This window comes from Oryctolagus cuniculus (assembly GCF_964237555.1).
Source record: "Oryctolagus cuniculus chromosome 17 unlocalized genomic scaffold, mOryCun1.1 SUPER_17_unloc_1, whole genome shotgun sequence".
Taxonomy (NCBI): Eukaryota; Metazoa; Chordata; class Mammalia; order Lagomorpha; family Leporidae; genus Oryctolagus; species Oryctolagus cuniculus.
Window position 1 is genome coordinate 804,782 of NW_027208202.1, and position 15,253 is coordinate 820,034.

The 15,253-nt window shown below is 41.7% G+C and overlaps 1 long non-coding RNA gene across 1 annotated transcript in view; it reads right to left on the reverse strand.

Moving 5' to 3' along the window:
• The window catches only part of LOC103346842 (uncharacterized), a 399,916-nt gene that overhangs the window by 181,253 nt on the left and 203,410 nt on the right, over positions 1–15,253 (reverse strand). The window lies entirely within an intron of this gene.

Sequence of the window (15,253 nt, forward strand, 5' to 3'; positions counted from 1 at the left end):
TGATCATATTGCCCCTAGACTTGATCTAAGGTATAAATGACATGATGTAAGACATTTAGCCCCTTAACCTGGCTCCTTGAAGATACTCAGCAATGTTGGCTCTGCATCCAGTTCCTCTGTTTGTCTCTGTACTTGGTAAATTAAAAGAAAGTGTAAAATTTGAAAAGAACAATCAATACAACACAAATAAAAATTGTATTCTCAAAACTGAATGTTAAACTGTGCCTTTTACACCTGCTCTAAAAGTTACATTTTATTCATAGTCATTTATGATTTCGGAGAAGTTTCCAGGGACAATGCAGCAAATAAGATTTTTTTCTGAAAGAAGACAGAGGTTATAAGAGAGTTAGGATTTGGGGTCAATTAGCAGCAGTGGTTGTCACTCTGTAAGATTTTGCTTCTGGGTCTGGCGCTGTGGTAAAACCACTGCTTAAGTGTCAGCATCCAATATGGGCGCCGGTTCAAATTCCAGCTGCTCCATTTCCCATCTAGCTCTCAGCTGTAGTCTGGGAAAGTGGTGGAAGATAACTCAAGTCCTTGGGCCCCTACACTCGCGTGGAAGAATTGGCAAAAGCTCCTGGCTCCTAGCTTTGGATCGGCTCCGCCCCAGTGGTTACAACAAATTTGGGAGTGAACCAGTAAATGAAAGACCTCTCACACTCTCTCTCTCTACCTCTCTCTCCCTGTCTTTCACTTCCTGCCTCACCTTCTCTCATAACTCTGACTTTCAAATAAATAAATAAATACATCTTTAAAAAAAGAGGATAGAAAATTCACATATAAAAAGAAAAGATTTTGCTTCTGGAAAGGAAGGACACCAAATGATCCTTGAGATTTTGGGTTGGGAAGGACAGGAAAGAGGGACATAAACAAAAGCAAACACCCTCTGGTCATGGGCACCCACCCCAGACTGCAGCCCTGGGTGGGGGGGGCCAGCCTGTGTCTCTAGGGATGCTGTGGCCTGGACTTCATTTCCCAGAGTTCCCAGGAGCTCAGGCGTATTCTGTGTTCCGAATGCCTGTGCGCATGCGCGTGCTAGTGCCCGCCCATGGGCCTCTGAGTTGGGACCAGAGGGAGTTCATTCCCTGATCTGAGTCAACCCTGGAGGCTGTGCTGTGCCTTCTCCCACATTTACTGCGTCTCCTGCTCTGCATGTGTGATCCCAGGCAGTTTCCGGGTGCTCACTCCGAGCCTGCCTCCCGCTGCTGCTTCCCTCTTCATCCTCCGCCTGTGGGTCCCACGTGCAGGGACTCTCTGCCCCGCACTCCCTGCTTCACTCCCCGTGTGTGCAGAAGAAAGAGTACCTGCTCCCGGGACTTTCTGCAGCAGATTTGGGGTACAGGAAGGGTCGGGGACGCATGTGGGAGAAGGGTGGGTGCCAGGGTGGCTGGCGGCCCCCAGTGAGGCTCACTTGCTTCTCAGCGATCATGGCAGCTTTCCCCCGAGGTCAGGACTGGAATGCTCTAGGGATGCTGTGGCCTGGACTCCATTTCCCAGAGTCCCCAGGAGCTCCGAGGATTTCTGCGTTCTGAATTCCTGTGCGAGTGCATGTACTAATGCCTGCCAGGGCTGTTCTGTCTCCCACCTCCGCTTCCCAGGCTCCCAGCGCCCAACTGTCCCTCATGTGCTTTATTTAGTGGTTATGGGAGAGAGAGGGCAGCATTCTGGGAACCTGCACATGCAGGCAGCTGAGAGCACCGGGAAGGAAGCCAGGGAGACTCTGCTCTCCACAGTTAAATAAGCCCGGTTCCCACTGCAAGTGGTCTCTGAATGTAGTCTGGCCGGTCCACCTGCTGATTCCTGGGCTGGTTCCTGCGGGGTGGGGCTGCATGGCCTTCAGCCGAGAGCCTGGGGCAGCAGGTTGGGGGGTGGGAAGGATGCTCTGACTAGGATCTGCCCCACTGCTCTCATCCTGCACCTCATCTTCCTGGTGGGGTCCCTGTAGACACACCTGCCAGGTGTGGCCCTGAGTGTTCAGCTTTTTCCCAGAGGGAGCAGTGTGAAGCGTGTTCAGTAGCTTTGGGGATTGATCCCATTTCTGTATTTAATTAACAGATTTTATACAATCTGGAATTTGAAGCTGTTACAGAAAGCTGGGGTGGGAAAACTCCCTTCTTTCAAAGACATAAAGACAGTGGGGGGTCCAAGGAGTTTTTTAATGCCTCTAGGTTCAGCTGGAATGATTTCCTGAGAATTGAGCATCAAACTCAAGGTTCTTAGAATATTTGTGGGATCATCAGCATCATACCTCAGCTGTTACAGCATTGGTGGGTTTAAATGCAGCCTACATGACTTAGGACCACATTTCCAATGGTCGGTGGGTCCAGTATGTTTGTAAAAAAAGATGCCAGGGACTGATTTATGACTGGAGTTTACAGAAGCAGAACTTAGGGCTTCTTCCCTCCCTAGACAAGATTTCAGTGGGCAGCTGTTTCACTCCTTAATTGTGAGCATCCACTTTTCAAGGTTTGTGTTGGATGGGGTCCACTTTTCTTTCTTTGCCTCAGGTTGTGGCTGTATTTCTTCTACAAGGCCATGCAATCGTAGCTGATGATTTGTTTGGCTGCTTTTCTTTTTCTGTCTTCAGCTGTTTCTTCTCCTGTTAGCAAGGCTGTCAACTGTTTTTACCTGCCACTGATCCCTTTGCAAAGTGAAAAGTGAACTAAAATTAATGCAAGTCTACTGTGTTGTCAATAACTGGAGCTATTTTTTTTTAAGATTTATTTATTCATTTGAAAGAGTTACACAGAGAGAGGAGAGGCAGAGAGAGAAAGAGAGAGAGATGTCTTCTATCTGATGGTTCACTCCCATTTGGCGGCAATGGCCAGAGGTATGCTGATCTGAGCCAGGAGCCAAGAGCTTCTTCCCAGGATGGAGCTATTTTTCTTTTAATTATTTATTTATTTGAAAGGCAGAGTTACAAAGTGGCAGAAGTAGAGATAGATGGCTCTAGCTGTGTTGATTCGAAGTCAGGAGCCAGGAGCTTTGTCCAGGTCTCCTTCCCCTAGGTGCAGGGGATGAAGTATTTGGGCTATCTTCTTCTGTATTCCCAGGCCACAGTAGAGAGCTGGATGGGAACTGGAGCAGCCAGGATTCCAACCAGCGCCCATTTGGTTTGCTGACTCTGTAGAGAATAGCATTTGTAGAGAGTAGTCACTCTTACCTCAGTGCTGCCCACTAACTGGAGCTATTTTAATCTGAGTTTGCATAACATGGAGAATTACAGAATCATAAATACAGAAAAGTAGCAGTTTTTCCCTGCCCAGGTCTTTACAGTTACTGAATGATCCACTGATTATCTTACATTCCCAGTGTTTAATTAAGAAGGCCAAATACTTTTCTTATTTTGGGTTCTGTGTTTAAACCCATGACATTTTTGTCATGGGAGGATATTCTACATTTTCATAGAGACTGGTCTGTGGAAGCATCTATATAAGTTATTAATGTGAGAATGGTAAGAAAGAAGAGGGGAAGAAAAAAATGCACCTCTCCCCCCCACACAGAGATGCCCACATAGTGTAGAAGGTGTGCCCTTGAAAACTTACTGACTTTATGTGACAAACTGTGTTTGAGTACTTCACATGTTTTTATAGATAGTTGTTGTCACCAAGTTACTGCTTTATTTATTTATTTGAAAAATCAGAATTAAACAGAGAGAGGAAGAATGGCAGAAAGAGTTAGAGATGTCTTCTATCTGCTGTTCACTTCTGCAATTGGCTGCAAAGACCGGAGCTGTGGCGGTCTGAAGCCTGGAGCCAGGAGCTTCTTCCAAGTCTCCCATGTGGGTGCAGAGACCCAAGGACATGGGCCATCCTCCACTGCTTTCCCATGCCAAAGCAGAGAGCTGGATTGTAGGTGGAGCAGCTGAGTTTCAAACCAGTACCCATATGGGATGCTGGCACTACAGGCAGTGGGTTTACTGGCTACACCACAGCACTGGCCCCCAAGTTACTAATTTATGAAACTCATTTAGAACAATGAGGGCATCTAGAAAGTAAAAATAGAAACTGAATTCCGGTTTGAGGTATTAGGGTGACAGCACTTCTCCTCTTAACCCCAGTGTGTTTGAACTATTCTCCTGTGCACTTCCTATCACAGAGCTTGTGAATGGACAAGTAGTTTTGTGTGTTTGCTGGGAAGAGCTGCTTCACACCCATGGAACAACAGTAAAACCTTTTTCTGAGCAAACATGCTGTGTGCCTGTTAATAGGACTTGGAAGCAGCCAAGAATAGGATTCCTAGATTCATCTCCCTAACTGGCTGTCCTTGGCACATCAGTCCCTGCACTGCTGTCAGTTTTGGCAATGTACTCAAAATTTGTAAGAGACAAATATTTCATATGAAGTACATAATCTGGTAACATAGCAGTGATGGCTTTAAGGAAAGATGCCTTGTGAGGAAGCAGTCTGATGGTGTCCATTCATCTTCCCATTAATTACATTTATGATGTCTATCACAGGTTGGGAGAAAGGAATCCTCTTTCTGAATTGCATTAATGTGGGAACACTCATCTACAGTTTATCAAAGGTTTTCTGTGTGAGAGAATTGCCAAAATACTACATTGTGTATGGTTTATTTTTATGATTTATTTTATTTACTTGAAAGGCATACGTACCAAGAGAGAAGTTTAGGCTGAGAGATCTTCCATCAATAGGTTCACTTCCCAAATGGCTGCAATGGCTGTGGCTAGGCTAGGCTGAAGCCAGGATTTAGGAGTTTCTTCCTAGTCTCCACTTGGGTACAGGGGCCTAAGCACTTGGGCCATCCTCTGCTCCTTTCCCAGGTGCATTAGGAGGGGGATGAGTTGGAAATGGAGCAGCAGATCTTCAACCAGTACTGTGTGGGATGCTGGCACTGCAGGCAGCAGCTTAACCCACTATGCCCACCCGAGGTTGGTTTTTTCACAGGGAATGAACATTTTTTTTTTCCTAACTTTCAAGATAAAGATTATAGTAGATAATGATGTTTGGTTATAATTTGAGTTTCATTAGTTTTTTCTTTAGTGTAGATTTTTGAAATTAAGAGTCCTACTATTCATCTTATGCTCTCCTTGTTTTGATAAATAAAGTTTCTCCTATCTTTTAAATACTTTTAAAAATATGTTTTAAAAAAGACTTACTTTGTGAATTTGAAAGGCAGAAGGGGAGAGAGAGAGAGAGAGAGAAGAAAGAAAGAAAGAAAGAAAGAAAGAAAGAAAGAAAGAAAGAAAGAAAGAAAGAAAGAAAGAAAGAAAAGAAAAGAAAGGAAAAAGAGGAAAGAAAGGAAAGAGGAAAAAAAGAAGGAAAGAGGAAACAAAGAAAGAAAGAGGAAGGAAAGGAAAGGAAGAAGGAAGGAAGGAAGGAAGGAAAGAAAGAAAGAAAGAAGAAAGGAAGAAAGGGAGGGAGGGATCTGTTTTAAACTTCCCCCAATGGTTGCAGAACTTCCCACAGTGGTTGCAGTGGCCAGACAGCACCAGATTGAAGCCAAAGGCCTGGAACTCTTGGACTTCCATGTGAGTGGCAGGAACCCGACTTTTGGCCCATCTTCTGCTTCCTTTCCCTGGCATATTAATAGGGGACTGATTTGAAATGAAGTAGCTGGGACTGGAACTGGTACTCATGGGATGCTGGCATTGTTGGTTATAAACCATGTAAGGCTGATCAGAAATTTCAAGTTGAAAGACCATATTGATTTATTGTTCTTTTAAAGATTTTTTTTTTGACAGGCAGAGTGTACAGTGAGAGAGAGAGACAGACAGAGAGAAAGGTCTTGCTTTTCCATTGGTTCACCCCCCAATGGCTGCTGCAGCAGGTGCACTGCGGCCAGTGCACCATGCTGATCCAAAGCCAGGAGCCAGGAGCTTCTGAGTCTCCCACATGGGTACAGGAGCCCAAGGACTTGGGCCACTTTCCACTGATATCCCAGGCCACAGCAGAGAGCTGGATCATAGAGGAGCAGCCAGGACTAGTACCAGTGCCCATAAAGGATGCTGGCACTCCAGGCCAGGGCGTTAACTTGCTGTGCCACAGCACCTACCCCGATTTATTGATTTTTGAGCTGTGTATTTGATTAATCACTGCTAACCAATGAAGATAGTGCTGGAGGATATTTGTTCCTATTTTTATGCTGTTAAGTATGGAAGTGTTTTCCTAATTTCATTTTCAAATAGCTCATTGTTAGTATAATGGAATGCTTTTGATTTTTAAAATGTTATTGAAATAATTTTTGATTTTAATGTGTACTAGTCATTCATTATTATAGGGTATACTGCACTATTTGATTAGATGAAAGTGATTATGCTAAACAACTACCGTTTCTGTTTCTTCTTCATGATTTGAGGCTACCAGCTCCTCTTCAGTTCTTTACAAAGGACCTAATATGGTATATTATCATCATCTAATGATTTTGTGGAACACCAGCAGTTACTTGTGAATCACTATAGTTTGGTACCTGTCATCCAATCCTCGTCTGTCCCTAGCCTCTGCCCTTCTCTGACAAGAACAATTCTCTGTTCAGATGCATTATTTTTTTTTTCACTTCCATATTTGATAAGGTACATGTGACATTTGTGTTTCTGTTTCTGGCTTATTTCAGTTAATGTAACAATATTTATTCTTTTTTGTGTCTAAATAATGATCCTTTGTACATTTTTTTATTCATGGACAGCTAGGTTGGTTCCAAATCATGGCTGCAGTGAACTGTGTTATACTGACAATGGGAAAATTGCTGTCTCTTTGATATGCTCTTTTCATTTCCTTATAATTTCCTTCTAATAAAATTTTCTTCTAATATATAGCGAAGAGCAAAATAATTCTGTCAAATGGTAGATTTATTTTTCTTTTTTGAGGAATGATCATTCTTTTCTCCATAACAGCTATACTAATTCATGTTTTCACCCTCCATGTGTGAGGATTTTCTTTTCCAATATCATCTCTAGGATTTGTCCTTTTTTGTCTTTTTGGAATAAGATGATAGGACATTGGGTTTTTGTTTTTTACTCAGTTTATTTGTTTATTAAAGATTTATTTATTTGAAAGGTGGAGTTACAGAAGGAAAGACACCATCTGCTGGCTCATACCCCAAAGATTTGCAACAATTGTGGCTGGGGCAGGCTGAAGTCAGGAGCTTCATTTAGGTCCCCCACATGAGAGGCAAGGGCCGAGTCCTTGGTCCATCTTCTGCTTTCCCAGGTGCATTAGCAGGGAGCTGAATTGGAAGTGGATTAGCTCGAATTCAAACTGCAACTCACATGGAATGGTGGCATCACAGGTGGCAGTTTAACCCATTTTGCTGCAATGCTAGCCCCTTTGTGAATTTAATTCCTCAAAAAGTGGTCAGTAGTTTTGCATCCGTCTCACTTCCTTTCCTTTCTGTTATTATTCAACTTATTGGAGTCTTATTTTTGTCCCCACTATTCCTCTCAAATTGGTCTTCCCAAGGTCATTAGTGATATCTGTGTTGGTTACATGCAATGTTTGCTTTAAATACCTCATTTACTGAGTGCACATCATTAACGTAGCACTTCACTGAAGTTCTACTATGCGCCAAATCCTCTTCTAAGCACAGAATACAGGCCACTTCTCTCTTAGGAGTTAATATGATAATATGCTAACAGGAAAATGTAAAATATAGTTTCCTTAAGAATAAGTTGCATTATGAAAGTGAAGCAGAGGGGCCGGCACTGTGATGTAGTGGGTAAAATTGCTGCCTACAGTACCAGCATCCCACATGGGTGCTGGTTCGAGTCCTGGCTGTTCAATTCTCTGCTATGGGCTGGGAAAGCAGTGGAAGATGGCCCAAGTGCTTGGGTCCCTGCACCCATATGGAGGACCTGGAGGAAGCTCCTGGATTCCAGTGTTGGATCTGTGCAGCCCCAGCTGTTGCAGCCATTTGGGGAGTGACCCAGCAGATAGAAGACCTCCCTCTCTATTTCTCTCTGCATAACTCCAACTTTCAAATAAATAAATCTTTAAAAAATATAACATGAAGCGGAGTAAAGAGATTGAGAACAAAGTGGTTTGGAAGGCAGCATACATTTCTTAGCTCCCTCCTCAAACACTGCACCCTCACCATTCATCACCTCTCATCTCCTTGGCTTTTCTCTATCATTTCAATTACTCTGTTTCAGTTCATTTGCCATTTCTTCTGCCTAAAATTAGATGTGGATATTGCTCAGGTGTTTACCATTGCAGTGCTTGTCCTCATACTTTACAAATATGTGTAGTGCCTGGGTAAACTCATCTACTCCTCATGACTTAATACTTATTATTTTGTTAAAGAAATTTACATTTCTCCTGAACACAGAACTCATATGCAACTATGACCATCACAGGTTCCTCAAAAGCAATATGAGAAAAATTAAAAGTAAAATTTGCTTTCCCTTTGTTAAAGCTTACCTCAGAATATATCACTGACATTCTTTTTTTAAATATTTTTTTAATTTATTAAATATAAATTTCCAAAGTACAGTTAATGGATTACAATGGCTTCCCCCCCATAATTTTTTTTTTTGACAGACAGAGTGGACAGTGAGAGAGAGAGACAGAGAGAAAGGTCTTGCTTTTTTTTTTGGTTCACCCCCCAATGGCTTCTGCGGCTGGTGCACCACGCTGATCCAATGCCAGGAGCCAGGTGCTTCCCCTGGTCTCCCATGTGGGTGCAGGGCCCAAGCACTTGGGCCATCCTCCACTGCACTCCCGGGCCATAGCAGAGAGCTGGCCTGGAAGAGGGGCAACTGGGATAGAATCAGGTGCCCCGACCGGGACTAGAACCCAGTGTGCCGACGCCGCAAGGTGGAGGATTAGCCTATTGACCCACGGCACCGGCCGCAGTTATCTTTCATTATTCACTTTTTTTCATTATTCACTGCCCTGCAACTTGATTCATTCTTGTTTTTTTCTGGGTCCTGCGGAATGGTAGTAGGTTGCTTCTGGGATATCCTTTTTTGTGTTAGTAGATATTTGGTCATCTAAAATCATAGTTTTTAGTTTCTATATTTCTCTGCTAATCATGAGGACCTTCCAGATGACTGCAGAAAACACTGGCAGAAATGAGGATGTATAAATTTGCTAACAAAATTCCTCAGAGAATTTGATTTAAATTGTGGAATTTTACAACTGAGAGTTGCAGAGGTTGAAAATATCAGATCAAGGCCCTAATAGGCTTGATTTTTCCAGAAGCCTTTCTCCTGATGTGATAGACATATATATCATTTGACCTGCTTAAAAGCACTTTCTTCAGATAGAGTCACATTGGTGGTTAGCACTTCAATGTTTGAGTTTTAGGGAGGCACATTTCAATCCATAACAGCAAAAGGGGCCCTGTGGTCTGCCTGATAGACAGCCAACTCTGGGGAGGACAGAAGTTTTGAAATGAGTGTAGGATTTCTTACAGTATTACTTTCAGTACTAACTCCACCAAAAGTTGTGCATTCATGTACACACAAACAAAAATACCTATACACATTAACGCATTCTACAGTGGAAGTGCCTGATGGTTGTGTACAGGTAACATCAATATAATGCTTCATAAGATACATATGATAGTCAATATTTATAATTGCTAAAAGATGAATACTGATGTGTGGAAAATAAAAGCTAAACCTTACCTTACAATATTGTAGCCTAGTCTACATAAAAGACATCTTCCTAAAACCTGTCACTGGCCCACACTGTGTCATAGTAGAATTAAGCCTCCACCTGCAGCACCAGCATTCCATGTGGGCAACAGTTTGAGTCCCTGCTTCTGCACTTCCAATCCAGCTCTTTGCTAATGGCCTAGGAAAGCAGTGGAATACAGCATGAATGCTTGGGCCCCTGCACCCACATTGGTGACCTGGAGGAAGCTGCTGACTCCTGGCTTCTGGCACTTGGCTTCAGATTGGCCCAGCTCCAGCCATTGTGGCCACTTGGGGGGTGAACCTGTGGGTAGAAGTCTCTCTCTCTTTCTCTTCCTCTCTATATCTCTAACTCTGTCTCACAATAAATATTTTTAAATTCTTTGCACATTTTAAATTTCTGATACTCTAAACTAGCACAGGACTACATTATACATTGGAAAAATACATTCAAAAATTATAAATCTAGTGCATTGTAACCAATTTTTAACAAATACTTCTGATTTTCTCAGCATTATGTACTAAATTAATGACATAATGAGTCATTGTAAGTTTTTCAGCTCTTTGAAAGGCAGTGCTATAAAGTGAGAGAGGGAGAGATCTTCCTTCTGATTTGTTCACTCCTCAAATGGCTGCAATGACTGTGGCTAGGCCAGACTGATGTCAGGAGCTAGGGTCTTCTTCCAGGTCTCTCACATGGGAGCAGGAGCTCAAATAATTTGAGTCATCTTGTGCTGCTTTCCCAGACACATTTGCAGGGAACTGGATCAGTTTGGAGCATTAATGTCTATGATACTCTCCTTGCAGTTAAAAGAATTAGAACACATCTCGATTATGGGTGGGCCAAGTACAACAGCTTCCAGTTGTCCAAGGTTTGGACTAGATGGGTTCTAAGAAAGTTTGTTAAAATAGTTATTAATCATAACTCTCAGTTTAAGCTTTTCTCACCATATTTTCATGTTTCCTGATGTTAATGTCTATGGGAAAATTGGGTCTCTGGATTGCAATGGATGAAAGCATCCAGACTAACAGTAATAAGGTCAACAGGCAGCAGAATGGTGTCCTCTGAACTTAAATAGCTTTTCTTGTTTGTTAGAGGGTGACCTACTGTGTTACCCTGAGACACTTACATAGACAGTAGATACTGGAGCTGAAATAGAGTATGCCACATTTTGGTCCATCCTACATATAGTTTTTAAGGTTTTATTTATTTGACAAGTACAGTTCAGACAGTGAGAGGAAGAGAAAGAGAGAAAGGTCTTCCATACACTGGTTCACTCCCCTAATGAATGCAACAGCTGGAGATGGGCAGATGCTAGGCCAGTAGCCAGGAGCTTCCAGGTCTTCCTCATAGGTGCAGGGGCCCAAGGCTATCTTCTCCTGCTTTCCCAGGCTATTGCAGAGAGCTGGATGGGAAGAGCAGCAGTGGGGACTAGAGCTAGTACATATATGGGGTGCCAGCACTGCATGTGGAGGATTACACCACTGCACCACAGTTGCGGCCCCAGTCCATCCTTTATTAAGGAGAACTCAGTAACCATGCTCAAATTTTACTGTCCTATATTCATGGCCAATGTCCTAGCAGACAACATGGTTTGGAGAATTGTAGGCACAAGGTGTGTAGGAACTTCTTTTCCCGTATGGCACAGTTAATAACAAAGATCTAAGAGGGAAATTACTTGCATCATAGTCTTTGAGAACTAATGGACATCACAGGTTATCTAGAGAATTTAGGAGTTTTGTGAGCGCCTAGAGTGAAAAAGTCACTGGGAGCACAAGGACAGTGCCTGGAGTTTATTTTGATGGATTTTAGCCCCTTTCATCAGAGGGAGGCCCATATAAGCTGGACTGATTTGTAGCAAAGGTGACAATTAATTTTGTAAATGAGGTATGCATTGCACTAAAACCCAAGTAGGATGATTAGGCTTGTATGTACTTGAGAAGTCTGTCAGATCATCTCATTCATGGAGCTTGTCATCTATGTGATGCATGCTTGTGTTCCTGATAAGTGGTGGGTGTGGTTAATTTTTGTTTGCAAAAATTGTGTTTGATGGCAAAGTCAATGAGGTGCCCATGTATACCTCAGAAGAAGTATCTTTGCAAGGTGAAGGCAAACTGAGACGGAGGGGCTTTTGGAAAAACTTTGAACAAAACACATTTGCCACACTTGTAATAGTTAAGACACATCATTTATCTATTGAGATGCATCAGATTTGTTAACATTAGGTATAAGGTACAATGGACATGGTGGATGACATACAGCAATATGATTTTAGTAATCTATCATGAGGTGCTATTTTTTTTTAAACTGGATTTAGCAGATTAAATTGGGATGCCTAATGGGGAATAGCTGGAGTAATCACCTTTTTGTTAATTAAATATGAGATTATAATGTTAGTGTATGAAGACATTGAGTTTCCTTTTATTGGGCCATCTTTGTTTTTTTTAATCTGGGATCTGTGAATTCTCATTTTCCCTAGCCAAGTTGTATCTTAAAAACTTGATTTTATTCCTCATCATGTTAACTCTGCTGCTTCTGGTATTTTTTTGTACATCTGACAATCGGAAATGGAGACAATAGTATAATTAAAATGAGATATACCAAGTAAAGTATTTATTTTTCTTCTGATACATATTTTGGAATTCTTCTAAAATTCCTTGTTAAATTTAGTTGAATCCCTGGTTAAGACTTTTGGAGCCACACTACTGAGTACACCTATGAAACTTTGTTCATAAATGCATATAGAACCTGGGAAAGTTGATGTATATCTTATGCTGTAGAGACATAAGATGGAACCTCTTTTTTTATCCTTTTTCATTATAAAATTTAAAAACAAATTTTAGGTTTTCAATAGGATCAAATTATGATAAATTTAAATATAATTCCCAAGAATTCTTTCCACATTTGAATTTCTCCACTTATACTATGTTTCTTTAGGTTGTAAATATGTCAAGCATTAATGAGGAATTTATTATTATGTGGATATCTCTTGTGGTTAGACAAGTTCTGATGTAACCCCTCTGTGTCCAAGGAGGCTGATTTTCTAGCTGATGTATGGATCATCTTTATTGCTTCTAATGGAGACATGCATTGGTATCTGGGAATCTAGCCTCATCTGCCCATGATGTCAGCAGGTCAGGACCATGGGAAATCTCCTCTGGCTTCCTTCTCAGCATGTGCCATTCCAACCACTCCCACCATCTTCACAGAATTTCTGACTCTGGGGCTTTCCTCATATTGCTCAAGAACTGTGTGGTTGGTTTCTGTGTCTGTGGATGTTAGTGTGCGGGTGAAAGGAACCTTGGAGAGCAGGACAGGTGTCTGTCTGTTGGTGACATAGGTGACAGTCATAGATCTGAGGTGTTAAGTTATGTCATTCAGGTGCACCCTGTAGATCTTGGCTGGCCTAGGAAGGGACACCAATGCCACATCCTCAGTTCTGGAGCTGGAGAAAGGGTGAATAAGGTTGAGATTTTAAAGATATTTTTGTCAAAAATTGGTGCACTGAAACAGGACCAATGTGTCTCCAGTTGTACAGAGGCAGCTACAAAAGTTCTGTAGAAAGACTGCTTCATCCAGAGCCAGCACTGTGGTGCAGTAGGTTAATCCTCCATTTGGGGTGCGGCATCCCATATGGGCACCATTTCTAGTCCCAGCTGCTCTTCTTCTTATCCAGCTCTCTGCTGTGGCCTGGCAAAGCAGCATAAGATGGCCCAGGAGCTTGGGCTCCTGCACCTGGGTGGGAGCCCAGGAAGAAGCACCTGACTCCTGGCTTTAGATCAGCACAGCTCCATCCATTGTGTCCATTTTGAGAGTGAACCAATGGAAGGAAGAGATTTCTCTCTGCCTCTCTCTCTCACTGTCTGTAATTCTACCTGTCAAATAAATAAAATTCTTAAAATAAGAAAGAAAGAAAGTCTGTTTCATGCAAGATGGCAATGTGATGGAGCTGGGTGTTCAGGCCATTAGAGATGAAACCTGTATGGATGACTGTCGATTGCAGCTCTGTCACTGTTTTGAACTGTCACTCACATGGGATACAGGCAGCAGCTTTACCCACTAAGCCACAGTGCCAGTCCCCAAAATAACTTTCATTAATGTAAATTTTACTGAATGTAATTCATTTCAACAATAACAAAGTTTTACAGTTTTTTATTGTTACAATATCATTTAATAAAATTTTGGCAATGCTTTCATTAAACCAAAGATAATTTCTGATTAATCTCTGCCACTTAATAGAGGTGGGTTCAGTTGCCATGTATTTGCATGTTTAAATAATTTTTCTTCCGTGGTGAAGTTTATGTTTTCTTTATTTATGTATTCATGATTCTTTATTCATTCTAGCACTCCTTTTTCTACAGTGCAATGTAGAAAGAAAGCCATGAAATTTTCTTTTAAATCCTTGCATTTATGTTTTCTTCCAGGTATGATTCAGGGCACCTCCAGATATTTCAAAGAGCAAAGAAAATTTATACATCACCTGCAGATTGTGTACTTTTAAAAACATATTTATTTTATGCATTTGAAAGATATAGTCACAGAGAGTAACAGAAAAAGAAAGAGAGAAAGAGAGTCTTGCATCTGCTGGTTCATTCCCCAAAAGGCCACAATGGTCAGAGCTGAGCCAATCTACAGGCAAGAGGCAGGATCCTTCTGCATCTCTCACATAGGTGCATGGGTTCCACGCCCTTGAGTCATCCTCCAGTACCTTCCCAGTAATATTTGTAGGAGCAGGATTTGAGGTGGAGAAGCCAGGACTCAAACTGGCACTCATATGGGATGCTGACTCTGAGGGCTGGGGCTTTATCCCACTGTGCAATAGCACTGGCCCTGTAAGTGTTTTTTTTTTTTTTTTAATTATTCTCAGGTTTCTGTCAGTTTTCTTTTTAGATTTATAATAATTTGTTAATAAAAATGAAAAATAAAGATAAATTTTATTCTTAGGGAATATATAAAAACAAGACAAATGAATTTGTCATGACTATCAAGCATTGAAGTACTCTAACATAAGGCAATTTGTTCTCATCTTTCTGTTGCCATAGCAAATACATATTATTTATATTTTTAAATGAGGCTTCAAGGATAATATTCAAAATTGGGGGTCATGATGTCAAATACAGTTGTTATTGTTATATAGAAGATGTAGTGGGCAGTGTTTCAGTACCACCCTGGAAATAAACACTGAACATTCTGCAAGGGTAAGAGTTAGCTAGTGCTAAAACACAAATCAGTTGCATTTATTTTTTTAATTGTTAGAGTAATGCAGACCTTCATAATTTGGGGAGCTGACCTTGATTCAGAGATAGCATAAGGGCTGTGTGAGGAAAAAAATCTATTGCAGATTCTTTTATGTTTTAAGTTTTTATTTAAAAATTTATTTTTTATTTGAAAGTCAGAGTTACAAAGAGAGGCAGAGAGAAAGAGAGAGGAGAGATCTTCATCTGCTGGTTTACTCCCTGGCTGCCCACAATGCCCGGAGCTGTGCTGATCTGAAGCCAGGAGCCAGAGCTTCTTCTCAGTCTCCCACATGGGTTAAAGGGCCCAAGGGTTTGGTTCTTCTTCTACTGCTTTCCCAGGTCATAGCAGAGTGCTAGAGCAGAAGTGGAGCAGCTGGGTCTATAAATGGCACCCATATGAGATGTCAGCACTTTAGGCAA